Here is a 15,888-nt window from a genome sequence, read left to right as displayed (position 1 = left end):
TGAATAGAATTAAAAGGGGTGAGAGGAATAGGATGAAGGGAAACAGAGATAGTGAGAGTAACTGAAAAAAAATTGAAATCATTTTCTCTGAAAAAATGTCATTTCACAAAAAATATGGAAAATAGTTAAATTTGTGGAAATAAAAGTCATTCCCAAGTTGATAAATGACCGAAAAATATGAAGTTTTTAGAAGTAAAAAGCTAAATCTATTGATAGCCACATAAAATAAGTTCTCTCATTGCTTATTTGAGAAATGCAAATAAAATAATTCTGTGGTATCAACTCATATCTATTAGATTGGCTAACAGGACAGTAAAAGAAAATGAGAAATGTTGGAGGAGAGATGGGGAAAATGAAACATTGATGCACTATTGGTGGAGTGAAAGATTGAACCATTCTTCAGAATAATTTGGAGCCATACCCTAAGGGTATGCAAATCCTTTGGCCTAGAAATATCACTACAAAGTCTGAATCCAAAAGAGATAAAAAACCTACATGTGCAAAAATATTTATAGCAAACCTTTTTTTGGTGGCAAAGAACTGGAAACTGAGGGGATGTTTATCAATTAGGGAATAACTAAATAAATTGTGGGGTGCAATTATGATGGAATACTATTGTAGTAAAAGAAATGATGAGCAGGATGCCCTCGGGGGAAAGAAATGGAAAGATTTAAATGATCCAATACTATTCTGAAGGATTTACTTTTGAAAAATGCTATCTATATCTAGATTAAGAACTAATGGTGTCAGAATACAGATTGAACTATATATATATGTACATATATATATACATATATACATAAATATATATATATACATATACATATATATATATGTATGTATATATATATATATATATATATATATATATATATATATATATATATATATATATATATATATATTTAGGATTTTTCAAGGCAAAAGGGGTTAAGTGGCTTGCCCAAAGCCACACAGCTAGGTAACAATCAAGTGTCTGAGACTGGATTTGAACCCAGGTACTGCTGATTCCAGGGCCAGTGCTCTATCCACTGTGCCACCTAGCCGCCCAACCTTTTATTTTTTAAATATATTTTCTTTTGAATATTAAAATTAATGGAAACATTTCACCCAATTGCATATGTATAAGCTTTGGTAAATTGTTTGCCTTTTCAGTGGAAGGTAGGGAGAAAATTTGGAACTTTAGGTGTTGAAATGAATGTTAAAATTGTTTCTACATGTAACTGGGGAAAAATAAAATGCAAAATGAAAATAATAAATTTGACTTAGTTTCTTATATATTTGAGAAATGAGGCATTTGTCAGAAAAAAATGTAAAAATTTCCCTCAGTTCTTTTCTTTCTAATTTTGGTTACATTAATTTTGTTTGTGCAAATCTTTTTAATATCATCTAAAGAAAATTATTCACTTTACTTCCTGTGATCCTCTATCTCTTGTTTGGTCACAAAATCTTTCCTTGTCCAAAAAACTGACATTTTCCCCCTGTACCCTTCATTTACTTATGTCATCAACTTTCTGTCTAAATCATTAATCCATTTTGACCTTATATTGTTATATGATTTGAGATGCTTGTCCATGCTTTAGATTTTTTCCAATCTACTCTCTAGTTTTCCAGCAATTTTTGTCAATTGTTGAGTTCTTATCCCCAAAGTTTGGATTTTGGGGTTTATTAAACACTAGATTGGTATGGTCATGTAATACTCTGTATTATAAACTTAATATATTTTACTGAATCACCACTGTATATTTTAGCCAGTACTAAATTATTTTAATTTTATAATAAAATTTGAAATCTGATACTACTAGATTATCTTCCTTTGCATTTTAATTACATTACTTGATATTCTTGATCTTTTGTTCTCACAGATGAATTTTGCTGCTATTATATATATATATATATATATACATATATATTATATATAGTAATGTGATCGGTATGGCACTAGATAAATTAAGTAGAATTGTTGTTTTTATTATACTGACAGTCTATACATGAACAATTAATATTCCTCACGTTATTTAGATCTGCCTTTATCTGTGTGAAAAATGTTTTGCAGCTGTGTTCATATAATACCTGGGTTTATCTTGACAGGTAGACTACCGATTTATTATATTGTCTGCAGTTATTTTGAATGGAATTTCTTTCCTCTTTTGCTGGGGTTTGTTGGTAGTATATATAAACGCGGATGATTTATGAGGGTTCATTTTATATCCTGCAACTTTGTTGAAGTTTTTCATTGTTTCAAGTAGCTTTTTTTTCAGTTGATTCTTTAGGATTCTCTAGTTATACCATCATATAAAGAGTGAAAATTATTTTTCACCCCCATTGGCCTGGTTTTACACTTTTCAGTTTCTTTATCTTGTCTTATGTGATAGTTAGCATTTCTAGTAAAATATTGAATAGTTTTTAAGGTGATGGTAAAAGACATCCTTGTTTATCAAAGTTCTTATTGTGAAGTTCTTAAGTTTATCAACATTACAGATATTACTTACTCTTGATTTTAATAGACCTCACTTGTAATTTTTGTTGTTGTTGCTTTGTTTTTGTTTTTTTTCAAGGCAGTAGGGTTAAGTGACTTGCCCAAGGTCACACAACTAGGTAATTATTCAGTATCTGAGCCTGCATTTGAACTCAGGTCCTCCTGACTCCAGAATTCCAGGACTGCTCTATCCACTGTGCCAGCTACCTGTCCCCAATACTTGCAATTTTAAAAAACACCTTGTTTATTCCTATGTTTTCTAGTGTTTTTAATAGGAATGGGTGCTGCATTTTGTCAAAGGTTTATCTGCATCTATCGATAATAATCATATTTTTATTCTTTTTAAATATTATATTGATGGTTTTCTAATATTGATTCAGTTTTTCTCAAAGTCAATTTTAGATAGATGTATGTATACATGCATAAGTCACACATACATACAGATAGAAATGTAGAACTATATATATGTATATTTACATTATGCATTTAAACACAGTTACCTAGAGGAGGTTTAAGTTGATAAATAGACCCAAGTTAAACTATGGATAAGTAGACATGCCAAATAAAGAATGCTCAGACTATTATCTGAACTTTTTCTGTGGTTCTAAACTATGTCCTTCACCTAATAAATTATGATCAGAAAAATAGTTTGTAGATGCTAAACAATCTTTCAAATAGATGAACTTTATTATTTATGCCTTTATTATGTTTAAGGTTTAGAAGAAAGACAGTGGGGTAGATGGGCTCCTTGTTTTATAGATTGAGGACCATGAGCTAGAATCTTCACCTCCAAGCCTCAACTGACTTCTCTATCAAAAAGGATTGTGTCTCAGCTGGAAAGGACCCCATTGTGACTCAGCTGTTTAGTTGTGTCTGACACTTTGCAAACCTCTCTGTGGCTTTCTTAGCAGAGACACTGGAATGATTTTCCATTTTCTTTTCCAATGAATTAAGGCTATCAGAGGTTAATTTAATTTGTCCACATTCACCCAGTTAGTGAATGTCTGAGGTTGGATTTGAACTCAGCTGTTCCTGACTTCAAGTCCTGTGATCTATACACTCTGTCACCTAGCTGCCTAGTACAGTTTAATGATTAATTTTTATATATGTGAGGACTGAAAGTCTTGCCTGCAGTGCACAGACAACAAATATCACAGCTGATTGCTAACCTTCTACAGTACAAAGTCTGCCCTTACATTTCAGAATATTATTTAACAAGTAATATTTTCTTTTCGTACATAAAATACCTAAAAAAAGAAAACATTTAAAAATTGGGTGGCTAGGTGGCACAGTGGATAGATCACTGACCCTGGAGTCAGGAGTATCTGAATTCAAATCTGACTTCAGTCACTTAATAATTACCTAACCGTGTGGCCTTGGGCAAACCACTTAACCCCATTTGCCTTGCAAAAAAACCTAAAAAAAATACATAAAATAATGACTTCCCTCAAATATTCACATCTTAATTGACATATTTAAATTTTACATGGATAAATGAATCTCATCACTAATTTTTCAATTGTATTTTCCATGCATGTGATCATCATTAATACTTGATTGACTCATCCACTGACCAATCCAAATCCAGGAGAAGATTTACTCTTGGAAGGAGTCCAGGGATTGCGGAATTTTATTGTATGATTTTTATTTCTTTTTAATTTTTTTTTATTTTTGCATGTTAATAGGATTAAGTTACTTGCCCAAGGTCACACAGCTAAGTAAACCTTAAGTCTCTATGGCCAGATTTGAACTTGGTCCTCCTGACTCCCAGGCTGATACTCTATTCATTGTGTTACTTAGCTGCTCTCTGATTTTTCTTTCTTACAAATGAGAACTCAGTGAATGTAGGGGAGAGAACAGAATCATATTTATGAAATAACCCTAGTTTAAAAGAAGGATATGTGAGATAATTAAAATAAAATCAGTGATATACCTTCACAGAATGGCAGCAGTATGAAGAAGAGAAGTTTTCTACCTGTTGGCTTGGTAAACAGGACTTCTACGGGATTAAGGGATAGAAGATACACCAAGGAAAGCTGTTGGAATACTAACAAACTGGTGTGTTCATTCTCTGGCAAAAGATTTCCTTCATAATTAAAATTTGCTAAAGAGAAGTCAGAATGTATGCTCTCCAATAAAATATCTTACTTAAGGCTGTGGTGGTTGCACAGTCTTTCAGGTTGGCCAACACTGACGGCCAGCTGGCATCGACATTACATCACTATCCTCCACACATTTGCGGCTGAGACTCACTCCATGTTAGTAATTAGTGTTCCTCGCTACTAATAAGTTGTCAAAAAATGGTAAAACTGAAGCTCATTTTTACAGAATAAATTGAATACCAGACAAAGAAACTGACTAGCTCAGAGACAGACATCATGTTACTACTAGAACTGAGAAATGAATTTAGACTTCCTGACTTTCAATTTAAAGATCTTTCTAGCCTAATCTTATTAAATTATCAAGAAAGCTGTATCAAGGAGTCCCACAGAACAGCATAATATATCCATTAATCTTTTTACACAAATACATGCTCAGATATTAAAAAAATTATCATTTATAACTTTCAAATATGTTTATTTCAGTGTGGGAAGAACAAAAACAAGTTATCTATCTATCTTTATCTATATCTATAAAATGTTTATTTATAGAGTCAATTTTTAAGATTTTTACAAATTTGACCACTAACATCCCAACACATCACATGACAATTTTTCTTCCTGTGTTGCATATTATGCTTTAGAAACTCAACAGTGTCTTTATAGAATTTTCCCTAATTGGAGTTTGCTTTGAGAAAAGATATAATTCTGTGTCTAGGTTTCCATAAATATGAATATCAGGGTCTTCGGCCCCTATACAAACGCAATAACACAATTAAAAGAGCGTAACTTACACCTAGTTGTCTTATCTCTTTTTCAACTTAATATGTCCAAAATAAACCTTGTCATAATTCCCTTAAAAATTTCCTGTACTTCTTAGTATCTATGCTTTTATTGATGGCAATAGAATTTTACCAGTCATTCAAATTTTTGATCAGTGGTCTCTTCATTGTCCCTCAATACTCATATTTAGCAATCACGTTTTGTAGAGCCCACCTTTACATTTATCCTCATATATCTATCCAAACAGATATCACCTTTATTTTGGTTGTCACTCCATTCAGGAGCTCTTCACGTCTCATCAGGGTTATTTAATTTCCCATTAACTTGTATCTGATTCCAGTCTGTCTCTGTCTCTGTCTCTGTGTCTCTCTGTCTCTTTGTCTCTCTCTCTCCCTCTCTCTCTCTCTCTCTCTCTCTCTTTTTGAATATGTCCTTTGCATAATTTCAACTAAGACTCTTAATTCACGCCAATATTTAATTTATTCTCCAATGAACAAAACAATGACAACAAACAACAAAAACAACAGGACTTTCCAATATTTATAGGACTTTTAAAAAAATCCTTTCTGGAATTAAAGGTTATCTAAAAAAATAGAACTTCAATCCTAACAGCCATTTATAAAAGACTTTAAGGTTCGTGACGCACTTTACAATTATTTTATCAACATATATTCTACCAATTTTTATATTTTTATAATTTTTATAATTACATTTTAAATACTCACAACCTATATTTATAACTCTATTCCATATTCTCCCATTGAAGTATTCTGTTTCCCAGTTATATTGATTAAGTAGCTGCTTTCCAATCTCATCCCATCATCTTCCACCTTCATACATTCATACAGGTCTTTTCTTATGTCTATCTTATCCTCCTCACCTCATTTCCACTTCCTGCAATAATCCTCTTTCTTCAGCACCAAGATTAATACACATTCTCTCTTGATGGCTTGTAAGATTTCCATTTATCCAATCATTTTACATTTTCCTAACACTCTTGTCTTGAATCCTTCTCACTGAATTGTGACAAAAAATGCTTTGAAAATTTAAGCCTTACATACAAATTGAGTTCTCTTACATTCTACCTATCACCTTGCTTTGTGTACACCTCCCCCTTCCTGACCTTAGATGGCAGACTCCTAGAAGACAATGATTATGTTATTCGTCACCTGTGCATTCTCAGTACCTAGAATAATGTGGTCCAAATAATAGGTACCAAAAACCCCCACTGAATTGAAATTGAGTAATGAAAAGTCAAACAGATTGAGGTAGAAAAGTTCTTACTTGAAAGCATGAATATTCATTTTCATATGTGGCCGTTTAATCAGCAAGATGGTCACAAATCTCAACTAGAGCCCCTGGAAGGAATTCTTCCTCTGCAGACACCCTCACAATCAGATATGCATACTGAATCCAAGTCAGCCTTAAATGGCCCAGGGAAAGGAAATGACAACTCCATCCTTTGCCTCATTTGGGGATGATAGATATTTAGAGAGGACATTGGGTTTAAAGGTTTGGGGAAGTTTTGAAAGTCCCTTGCTAGGCTGAGAATATGACATGGTAAAGTAAAAAGAACTGAAATAGGAATCAAAGAACATGGTTGAAGGACAACTCTGACTATTAATAGATGTGTCAATCCAATCAAGTTGTATCCTCTATGGTCCTCACTTTCCCCATCTGGGGAATGAAGGGGGGGGTAGTCAAGCCAGATGACCTTGAAGATCTTTTTCAGTTCTACCAGTTTCTGACCCTATGGACTTGAATTTTCCATTTTTCTTTGGAACCCTATAACAGGATTTCTCAGGCTTGATTAAACTTTCAGATTAGGGTTTTCTTGGGTGATTCACTGTTTCCTTCTTCAACTCATTTTATAGATGAAGAACTAAGGCAAATAGGATTAAGTGACTTATCCAGAGTCATAGAACTAGTAAGTTTCAGAGGCTGAATTCAAACTCAGGTTCTCCTTTCTCCAGGGACAGTGCTTTATACACTGAGTCATCTGGCATCCCCAAAGAAACTAAGGTCCACTTAAATATCTTGGTCCAAGGTCACATAGTTAACAAACAACCCTTGAAATGTAAAAATATAAAATCTTCTCTAGATAGTAACAGAACCACAGCCTAAATCCATGTCCTCTGATTAAAATCTCAATACTTTTTTTCTGCTTAACCTGGAAGCAGTGGGGCGGGGGCAGAATAGTGGAGAATTGGTATAAATGTCTTTTAACCAAAGCAGATGCACCAAAGAGTTAGGTATCAATATTTCTAATTTGGACCCTGTTAGTGATGATCTCTGAACTTGGGTAAGTGACTTTCAAGTCCCTAGCTTTCTCACTCTCTGAGACTTGGAGATTGGGCAAGATGACTATTTTATGTACTTTATAGATTATGCTATACTTTCCTATTAATTTTTTTAAAAAGTGACTTATGAAATTTAATCTCCTGTTTCTGAAAATCCCCACATGCACTCTAAGTCTATTAAGAAGAGTGACCTTCTGAACACTAAGAGCTCTGAAAATTTCTTTAATAGAAGATTCAATTTATTTTTATAATGGAAAAAAAATCTCATAATGTATTTAGAAAACTGAAAATTTAAGATGAGGTTTAAGTGTGGCTCCTTCTCAAGGAGTATCTCACCTCCTTAAAAGGTACCTTTTTTATCTAATTATCCAATATAATTTAATCCAGTAAGTAGGGACTCTTCCCAGGCTATTGTCTTAAAAAAAAAAAAACCTGTGGTTATAGTGAAGGAATTGTGGGGTTTTTGCTTGCAATTATTTGGGGCTTTTAAGTTTTATTATGGGACATCTTATTTACTTTTTCCAATCATCCTGTGAGGGAAGTATTTAAGATAACCATGGGGTTCATGAACTTAATTTGGCTAATGGTATATTAATGCATCTATTTTAATGTATGAAGTAAGCATGATTCAGGAGCTGAAGATGAGATTAAGGTTGAGAGCTTTGAAACCTAGGAGAACCTTCTATAGTTATAGGAAAGTTAGTAAGAGAGAGTGGTTTTTAGAGAATTAGGTAATGGCTCCTGTTTTAGACAGGTTGAATTTGGGATGCCTATGGGATATTGCATAAAGTTGTACAAGTCAGTTGGTCATGTGGGACTTGAGTTCAAGACTAGGGATGGACAGATAGATCCAGGAATTAATCTCACTGAGGTAAGAGGAGCTGATGAGTTTAACTGAGACAGTAAGTAGGGGAAAGAGAAGGACTGAGGATAGGGCAACAGGAAAAGTCTATTGGAAATGGCCTTGATAAAAATCCAAAAAAAGGAAAATGAGAAAACTCAGACAGGTAGGGGGAGAAATTTTTTTTGGGGGGTTGTCATCATCATCATCATCATCATCATCACCATCATTAACACCATAGAAAAGAGAGGGTATCTAGAAAGGAGGATTGATGGACATTGGCAAAGTCTGCAGAGATGTTAAGAAGTATGAGAGTTGAGAAAAGACCATCAAATTTTGCCAAAAAAAAATCACTGGTGACTTTGGAGAGAGCAGTTTCAGGGGAATGATCAGATAGCAAGTTAATCTGCAGAGGTTTTAGAAGCAAGTAAAATGGAAATGGAGATACCTCATAGAGACAGATGGCCTTTTCCAGGAGGTTAGTTATGAAAGGAGGAGAGATACAATAAGTGGGAGAATCACGAGGTCTGATTTTGTTTTTTAAAGGATAGAGAAACAATGAACACATTTGCAGGGAAAGAATAAATAGGGAGAGACCTGACTCTTGAAAGTTAATTTTTAAATTTTCAATGTTAGTATCTATACCAGATGTCAGCAGATAGTAGAAATCAGGAATTAAGGAAGTGATGGAGAAAATGTTAATAATTAAGATGAAACTTAAAAGTGAGTCAGTAGTACATAGTTTTGGAGAGATTTTTGTTAAACATTTAGCAGCACACTTCTGGACTGAGGGTATCAGAGCAATTTCATTTGACAAAGAGAAAGGTAGTCTTTTCATGTGAGAAAGGAAAGAAGAGATGGTGGGGGGATGCATAGCTGAGTGATATGAGAAGAACAAAATGGAGGAAGTTCTCACCAAATGACCTAAATATTCAGTTTTTTTAAATATATTCTCCCTCCTACTCCTTTGTCTCTATTTCTTCTAGGCTCCCTCCTTTCTTTTTTGCAGTGAAGAATGAAATGATATATTTTACTGGAAAAATGGGTGGCTTACATTAAGGATCCCACTATCCTATTGTCACCAGTTTCACAAGTTAACTGTTCTCCTAGATGTCTCTCTCACCCACTCTATACATCCGAAGTAATGGTAAACCATGCCTTTACTTACACAACATTTCTCTCTTATATACTCCCATTTCCTCATTATGTCAGACTTTCATCACATCTCACCGAGATTATATGTAAATGAAAAAAGAATCTATAATTTTGACAACATAATAAATTCCTTTTTGTACAAACATTCTTTCCCTCCTCACAGACAACAACTCTCTAAGACTTAGGAGAAAAGTTCCAATATATTACCCAAGGAACATATTGTACAAGGTTACAGAGCTGATAATTGTCACAGATAGGATTTGAATCTAGTCTTGACTTAAAGCAAATATTATCATTGTATCCCTCTGAATTTTATAAATACATTCTATTTCAAAAAATTAGATAGCATTAATATGGATTTCAAAACAAATGTTAAATAGTATTGTTTTTATATTAAATATTAATATGAAATTAGATAATTATATTTCTATACATACATATATGCTTATTTTTATTATTATTAGTCTCACACAGGAAGTCTCTCTTTTTTATGAATAAGATTTCAGACATATTTAGTTCAGTGAAGACATCGTTTCTCAAGAAATACAGATTTTTTTAAACCAAATGACTCATTTGATCGCCAGGAAAGAGCCATTTATTTATGAGTCATTTCTATTTGGAACAAGCCGACATTGTAAATGATCAAAACTCCCAAAGTCATATTAATGACTTTTATAGAGTTTTATAATAGGAAGTAGCAATGAGCTACATACAGTAAAGGAAGGGATCAACAAACTCCCACAACCTTATCACAGAATTCAAAGGGATCTCAGCAATAACTTGGGCTCCTTTGGCTTTCTCGGAAAGCATATTTCCCTGCATTCTGTTGAAGTTATATTGTGGATAAATTCATCCTGCTATTATAATAAAGAGTGAATTGCTCGCCTTGGAGGCTAATGTGATTGAATGAAAATGCATTTATCAAATGAATTTATCAAATGAATCAGGCACAGACCCAGAAAGAACTTATATTCTTTGAGGAAGACAAGACATATGAAAGAGTGATTTAGAGTGGAGTGCTTTGTCCAGAAGGTCAGAGTGAGTGGTGATTGGAGTACGGGGAAGTTGATGCCACTTTCTTACCTGAAATGCTATTGATTCAATTATATTGTCACTAGACATAGAAGATAGAGGGAGGATAGTTAGCTGAGAAGTAAGCCTGGATTTAGTTAAGATAAGGGATGCTCCCTTGTGTTCTGGGTGGGAGGAGGAAATTGTAACTTCCTGCGAGTCTTTATGCTCCTCACCCCTTTCACCCATGCCCAAGCAGAGTTTTCACTTGTTGTGCCACAATTGGTCTGCTTCTCCTTAATGCTGTCCTATCAGAACATTCTTCCTCCCTTCCTCATGAAAGACATGTTTTTAATTATTCTTTTTAAAATTTACTTTGTTTTTACATTACAAACCTTTAAAAAGTAGTCTTGCTCACCACTTTCTTGAAATAATCCAGCTAGGAAAGTCTAATAATATGGTGATTTCATCCCAAAAGAATATTTGATATTCCACATTTGTAGCACAATTCCTACCTTTACAACCTATCTTATCTTCATGGAATTTAACATTACTTTTCAGTTATACTTTATTGCATCTTATCATAGGATCATCAAATTTAATGATTTCATTTCAGAATATCTTTAATTCTTTATCCTGCTCACTTTCGTACTTCTTCCAATGAATTCTATCCATAACAAGGTCTGTTTTTCTTTTCCTAACTTCTTTTTTCCCTGCAAATTGAATACCATTGCAACAAATTTGAAAAGAATTTACAAATTATTTTAGCATCCTGCAATTTTAAGGGATGGCACATATTACTTCAAATGAGTGAATTATCATCTGGAATTTAGGAATCATTGTTATCCAGAATTGGAAGAGAGATGTTAATATTGTAAGATTCTAGAATATGGGGTGGGAAAGTAAGAGTGGACACACACAAAAGTTCCAAGTCTAACTTCAACAGCAACAATACTGCATAGCTAACATAGTATTTTAGCGTTTGTAAAATATTATAGATATTATATTCAGTTCTAGATCTGGCAAACAACAAATATTTATTAAGTGCTTTGCAAGTTTCCAAAATTGAGCATAACATTTGGGGAAAATGCCGATTAGAGTATTCAGAGTAAGACAACTGAATGGTATTGACACAAAGCCAAATGATGACCCATTAAGGAAGTGAGGATTTTTTAGTTTGGAGAAATAAAGACCTTTGATGGCCATAAAAGCTATCTTTAAGTGTGTGAAGGGCTGTCATCTAGGATAGACATTGAACTAGCTCTGACAACCCAGAGGGCAGGACCAGGAGAAATGGATGAAAGATGAAAAAAGGTAAATCTAATCAGCCAGCCAATGAGCATTGATTAGGTGCTCATTGTGTTAAGCCCTAGATATATAAAGAAAGGCAAAAATGGTCTCTGCCCTGATGAACCTCACACTCTTAATGGCAGAGAATACATGAAAATACCTAGATACTTAAAAGATACACTAAGCCATCAGAAGTTCATATTAGAGGAAAAGTCATAAAACTGGCTAGGGAGTTGGAAACCAGGAAAAGCCTCTCCCAGAACATAGGATTTAGTGAAGTATTAATGTAAGCTTGTGAAAAGAGCCAGAGGTGAAGCAGGAGAACATTCTTGCCCTGGGCAATAGTATAAAAGCAGAGAGAGCAGTTGAAGGAAAAATAATCTTTAAATTAGTTAAACTCGTCAAAAAAGTAGAATGCCCTACCTCAGAGATACTACCCCTTCCCCCACATACATTATGTATGTGAGCACACATGCACACACACAAGCACAAAGTTGGCATCTTTCAAAAACAGCTGAATAATGTTTCTCTGATAAAGGACTAATTTCTGAAATATATTGAGAACTGAATCAAATTTAGAAAAAAATAAAAGTCATTCTGCAATTGACAAATGGTCAAAGGATATGAATAGGCAATTTTCATGTCAAAAATAGGCATATTAGGCATATTAATGGCACAAATCACTTTTGATTAGAGACATGCAATTCAAACAACTTTGAAGTACCACCTCACCCCTATAAGATTGACTAATATGACAGAAAAGGAAAATGGCAAATACTGGTGGGGATGGATGTGAGAAAACTGAGACCCTAATAGATTATTGATAGAGTTGTAAATTGGTTCAACCATTCTAGAGAACAAATTGGAACCAAGTTCAAAAGCTATCCACCTGAAAAGAAAGAATTGATGATATCTATCTCCTTTCTTGATTATTTTTCTTTTTCTTGACTTCTTTTTTCTCTCTCACTCTCTGTTTCTGTCTCTGTCAGTGTTTCTCTCTCTTTCTCTCTCTCTCTCTCTGCACATGTATCATCTATGAGAAATTATTTACCATCTCAGAGAGGGAGGAAAAATAATTTGGAACTGAAAACTGAAACAAAAACATTAAAATTTGTTTTTACATTTAACTTGGAAAAAATAAAATATTATTAAAAAAGAAAAGATTTTATTACCACTTATGCATTCTGTAGATGAAATTCTTGTTTAGATCTCTATTGGATTAGATATTTTCTTAGTTTTCTCCCATCTCTACCATTCTGAGAATAAGATCCTGTTGTCCCTTGAAAGCTAGTTTGAAAAGACTAGACTATAGTTTATATTGACTAATTTAAAAACATGAAGATCATTCTAAATGGTAATATCTTAACAAGGGCTATAATACACCCTATAGAGATTATTGGGCCCATTAGTAAGACAGTTAATAATCTTTCCTAGTTCTCTTGGTTTATAATCAATGGTGACTTGAATTCTTTTTTTTTTTTTGCTTGAGAGGAAAACGAACACAAAATCCACCAAATTTTTTTCTTATAGATAAATTATCCAAAATGCTAACTACAAGTTACCACTGAGAAAAAGTGAAGTGTCAAAATTCACATATATATGTATACATATCTATATGTGTATATATATATATATATATATATATATATATATATATATACATACACTCTTCAACTGATACAGTGTTACTAAAATATCAGAATTAAAATTTAGATCCATTTGGGTCTGGATATAGCAAAGAAGTTCTATTTTCAGGAATTATGAGTTTTATCCTTGACAAAAATAACCTGATATATCTATTTCTGATCACATTTTTTTAAAGATTGAAAACCTCTGATATACTAAATAAAAATATTAGATTTTTTTTCCTACTTTCTTTCTTAAATTGCTTTGCTTTCGAAGATTAAGCAGGATAGGAGTCAGTCAATGTCCCATACCAATCATTCTCTGGTTATCCACCCACATACCAACAGAAGTGGGGTGAAAGGCTTGGTTCTCATGAATCATTGGTTGTTTTTAAACACTAGTCTTCTAAAATATTTTATATTTTAAAAATAGCAAAATTGCCTTATATCCCCATTGTTTCTTGGAAAGCTATCTAAATCAAATTGTTTTCTTTATAGCCTAAAATAATTTCATGAATAGGAAGAAACTCAGGTCAATGCCTGCCCACAAAGTATGATCTCATCTGCAACACCCTATTCAAAGGTCATATAGTCTGCCAGAAGCAATCCAGTGATGGGGAACTCACTTTCCATCTGACTTTTTGACAGCTCAAGTTAGGTTGTTAATTCTTTTATTGATACAAAACACCTTCCCTTATGATTTCTCACCTGTTATTTTTAACTTCTCTCTGAAGGCCAGACATACTATTTGAATCCTTCTATGTGATGACCCTTCAAATACATAAAGGAATTAGTCTTCTCTTGTCCACAGCAATCATCCCAAGAATTCCTTTAGCTGATTACTAAAAAGAGTATGGTTTCAAATACCCTCACTATCCCGGTTACTATCTTAGTTTTTCAATATCTTCACCAAAAGCCACTGCCCCAACTGAACAATGTACATTATACATAATATAACTGTGGATAGTATATTGATTTATAAAATATTCCTTACTTAAAGATAGAATGCATCAAAGCCAAAGGGTACAATAGCAATTTTTACTTCTTTGTTCTGAAGAGGTTATATTCATACAGATATGGCAACTTCAAAGACAGTAATATTAAAGATTCTTGTTTACCTCAGTCTCCACCAAAGATTCATGGTCTTACTTACACAGATTGTCATCCCACTGTATTTATGAAGTAGATTTGTTGAACCCAAATATGGAACTTTCTTACCATTCACCCTATTAGATCCAAATCATTTTTCTAACTTGAAATCATTTGAAGCCAAACTGCAGGATACACAGCCATCCATTAAAAACAGCAATGATAACAATCTTCACTAGTTTATTTTTATTTCAGTATTTTATAGTGATATGACATGGGAAAATTGTGAAAAATTAGTTGGAAAACCAACAATTTGGCTCTGGTGAGTATTTGTATTTGTCACATAAAGCATCTTAACCTCAACATAAATCTATTATAGACTTAGAGAATGTTATCCCTAAATGGCACCTTAGAGAACATCTAGTCCAGTCTTTCAAAAGTCAATTTTACCACAAAATATTTTGGAACGTGAAGTTCATGTGGTTCAACTGTTCTCTAGCTTCCATGACTATATCTGCCGCCTTTATTTCTCCCTTGAGCTCTCGTCCTTTTTCATTGCAGCTCCAACGGAATATTCTCTAAACATCTCAAACTCAATCTGTTCAAGTTGGAATTTATAATTTTTTTGTGCAAATTTACCTTTATTACAAACCTCCCTATTGCTTTTGAAGGAATCACTATCATTCCAATCACCTTGAATGACTACTTATGAGTCATTTTAGTCTCTCCTTTTTCCCCTTTATTTCTCACATATGATTCATTGGTACATCTTGTTATTTTTACCCATATTAAATTGCTTATTCAATGCCAATCAATCAAATCTCCAAATAATTATTTTACCAAGCTAGGAAAAATGGTAACAAAATTCATCTGGAGCAACAAAAGGGCAAGACTAAGCAAGGGAACTGATGGGGAAAAGTGTAAAGGAAGATGGTCTAGCTCTATCTGATCTAAAACAATACTATAATGTGGCTCTCATAAAAACTGCCTGGTACTAGTTAAGAAATAGAGTAATGGATCAGTGGATTAGGATAGGCTCAAAAGAAACAGTAGTAAATGACTATAATAATCTACTGTTTGATAAACCCAAAGACATCAGCTTCTGGGATCAGAACTCACTATATGACAAAAATTGTTGGGAAAACTGGAAAACAGTATGGCAAAAACTAGGCAGAGATCCACATCTCACCCCTTATATCAAAGTAAGGTCAAAAAT

Source organism: Macrotis lagotis, chromosome 3 (assembly GCF_037893015.1).
Source record: "Macrotis lagotis isolate mMagLag1 chromosome 3, bilby.v1.9.chrom.fasta, whole genome shotgun sequence".
NCBI lineage: Eukaryota > Metazoa > Chordata > Mammalia > Peramelemorphia > Peramelidae > Macrotis > Macrotis lagotis.
This window is presented reverse-complemented; position numbering follows the sequence as displayed.